This window comes from Erigeron canadensis, chromosome 8 (genome assembly GCF_010389155.1).
Source record: "Erigeron canadensis isolate Cc75 chromosome 8, C_canadensis_v1, whole genome shotgun sequence".
In the NCBI taxonomy this organism is placed as follows: domain Eukaryota; kingdom Viridiplantae; phylum Streptophyta; class Magnoliopsida; order Asterales; family Asteraceae; genus Erigeron; species Erigeron canadensis.
The window spans coordinates 26568335-26571859 of record NC_057768.1 but is presented as its reverse complement, the minus strand read 5'-3'; the positions used below and the strand labels follow the sequence as shown (position 1 = coordinate 26571859).

At 35.3% G+C, this 3525-nt stretch overlaps 1 long non-coding RNA gene across 1 annotated transcript; it reads left to right on the top strand.

Moving 5' to 3' along the window:
• Positions 1 to 237: 237 nt before the first annotated feature.
• On the top strand, positions 238 to 2693 carry LOC122580142. Its single transcript, XR_006320750.1, has 4 exons — positions 238 to 462; positions 529 to 626; positions 1572 to 1630; positions 2500 to 2693. It is a non-coding gene; the product is annotated as an uncharacterized LOC122580142 (long non-coding RNA).
• The last annotated feature ends 832 nt before the right edge of the window (positions 2694 to 3525 follow it).

Here is a 3525-nt window from a genome sequence, read left to right as displayed (position 1 = left end):
AAAAAATATTTTTTTTTTAAAGGGCGTAGCCCATAAGTTATAGGCAAAGCCTCTCAGATTATGACAGAGCCATGATAGCTAAGGGCAAAGCCCGTAAGGTAGATTACACCATCACCAATCACCCCCTATTATAATAACCCGTGATTTATTTAAAATAATATTAATAGTAAAATAGCTAGGAAATAAATAAATAAAATTGGGATAAATACATTTAGTTGAAAAAGGGTTTGACTCAGATATTTAGAACGTGTCTAAAGCCCATTAACAGACTCCCCACTTATCACGTCCTCTATCAGAAAATATGGGTTGAGTTGGTATTATATACCCTTTAATCTCTATTCGGCTTAACAATCATAACATCACAGCTCTCTATTGGGTGGGAACGAAGAGGAAGGAGTGAGCAATAGGAAGAAACGTGGTGTCTAGCAGGAGCTCTGCTCCAAAAATCTTCTTACGTTTAAGGTAGATCCTGAACCATATATAAGTATAATTGTACACTAATATCTACTGATTCGAATACAAATCAAGGTCAGTGGAGAAGGGCAGTACAACAAGTAGGTTAATCAGCGGGTTTAAGAGTTACAAGGAGAGTCTCGTCTTGCGGGGTTTTGATATCATCATTGAAGGTATAACTGCAGTCATTCTGGTCTATTAATCATGTGTCCTACTGTTCTTACTAGTCGTACTTCTAGTTCCTTTAGGCATTTCAGATTCATGTGGCCGGATATAACCTGTGGCATTATAGTTAATGGTTACAAGATCATAGTTCGTGTTTAGAATCAGCATCAGATCATAGATCATAATCTGATTATACAATAGTTAATAAAGCAGAGTCTTGTGATATTTAATTGTCGTTAGGGAAGGTTAATCGGGTAGCAATACGAAAAATAATGTTAGGCTTATTATACTTTGATGTCGGTTGAGCCAATATGAGCCGAGTCGGTAACTATCTAATGGGTCATCGGGTAAAGGTACAATGTGGGTAAGGAAGGTGACTACATGAAATTTTATAAGTATCTGTACATTGTTTTCTTAACCTTGAAACTAAGATTATGTTTAAAAATATATGACAAGGGGGTCAGATGTATATACATCAGCAACTTACTGAATTTTATACGCCTTGCTATAAACGTTTATTTAAGGGCTCAAGGTCGTTCTATAAATAGTTTTTATCCATTAACCAGAAGCACTGTCCTACATATCTTTTTTAAAGTATCCAATTATAAACTATTGTAACTAATAGTAAGAGTTTTCAAATTATTTTATGAGCTTATATGCTGTACATGGAAACGAACAGATTTTGGACAGAAACATATAATCACCTTATATATATAAACTTATATTCTAGCAGAGTAGTATATAACCTGATGCTATATTTATACCTTTAAAATAAGCCGGGTCGTCAAGTTTCATTATAATTAGTCATCAGTCCCGATTTGGCTCATTGGCTCAACATAACAATGGAATACTCCTAGTCATTATTAAGGTAAAATAAAGAACGGAGAGGGGGTGTTAAGAAATAATAGGAGTAACAGCTTCAGCCAGGTTCTAAATAAATCTCTTTGATGTAGATCGTGTTAACCGTTGAGGTGGATCCTTTGGACGTTGCTAGCTTTAAATACTAGTCCAGGTACGGATGCCCGTACTTCTTCTTTCAGCGTTACTCTTAAATAATGATCTTTGGATATATCTTCTTGCTTTTCTTAAAATGCTTCGTGACTTCATTATTTCATTCTCTTTTACATGAGCTAAAATATACTTTTGAGATTGATAAATTCGTAACCTTGATTTGAGAAAAACCTTGTTGAAATATAGTGCCTTGATATCTGTTTCATTTGAGCTATGCATTGTGAAAATACTTTTGGAGTAAGGATGGATTTTGTGAACTTGTGAAATGTTTGAAACCCTTTAGTGTAGTCAGGAGTTAGGAATACCGAGTTAACTACCTGTGGAGGTACCACAGGCATGTCATTGTGGCGACCAATGGCATGACACTATCCGTGGTGGTGTGATCAGTCCACGCCGTCTCCACTTTTGTTATATGATATGTGATTGTGATATGTGATTATGCTCGTGGGAGAGCCTTTATGATTATTTGTGGAGGCGTATGGATGCATCCTAGGCTATATTATATGATTATTGTGCGGTTGTGTGATGTAGTGCCATACACACCTTCCGGGTTGGTACACTCAGAGGCACGCATCTGGTGTATTAACTTTTCTTGTGATATTATGATTATGCACCGGGAGTGTGCACTTTGGATATTGATATGTATTTAGGGATAATCGGTATAAAACAACCCAAAACCTTTTCTTTATTCGGCCTTAAAATATTTTACTCTAGTGTTAAGGGTGGTACTTGTTGGAGACTTTCGGAATTAAAATGATTTGATTTAAATCTTTATTCTTATTTCATTATATCATTATTATTCTTTATCGTTATCAACATCCGCGCACTGAGCAATTGGCTCAGCCGCATTTTTTCTTTTCTATGCGGCAGGTAATCAGGGGTGATATGGGACGAGTGAGAGTGACACAAAGACTTTGGAGGCTCTTAGAGATTCCGCTTTTATTTCAGTATTATTAGTAACTTTAGACTTTCTTAATCTTTTGAGAATAAATCATGTTGGAGGATTTGAACCCTAGGCTGCTTGGAAACTTATTTATTTATCGTAATTCAAGACCTTTTTAGTATTTTACTGTTCTTTTAGCATTTGATGTAATTCCCTATTTCTTTTCGGAATGGGGTGTTACACCTATGACCTATCACTCCCACCAGCTACCATTTATTAATATAAAATGGAACTTCTCTCCCTTCTCTCCTTAAGAACCTTCTCTCTGGATCTCTACCCTATAAATATAAATGTATAGGGGTGGGTTATTTTAAAAACTTATAAAAAAAAGAAAAACTCAAGAACAATTTTTGACCACACATTCTTTATCTCTTTTTCTCTCTTCAATTAAATATGAAAATTCATCCAAATCATTCAAAATGTTTTATCTCACAAACCGTAAATCGTTAAACGAAACAAAAAACATGGGTAGTCTTAAAATTTTCTCTTCTTTCATTAGAGATCCAATTCGATATACTTTTGACGACTTTTTAATTTTCGTTTTCTTTTTGGTACTTACACAAAACTTACACATGTGTAAGTTGAACAAAAATTATGATTCGGAGCGGGCTTTGCCCTTAAGGATATTCATAAACTAAAGCTGGTGGAAGTGATAGGTCATTGAGGGTGATAGGTCATAGTGCGATAGGTCATAGAGGGTGATATGTCATAGGGGATGACCGGTGATGGGTGATCAACCTAACGGGCTCCGCCCTTAGCCGCTATGGCTCCGCCCTTAACCTTCATAGTTGTGTACATATGTTCATTTACTAATTTAAATGTGAAAACAATGATCCTACACATGTGTAGGTACACAAGTACAAGGGAAAAAAAAACGAAAATTAAAAAGTCGTTAAAAATATATTGAATTGGATCTCTAATGAAAGAGATCGAAATTTTAAGACTACTCATAT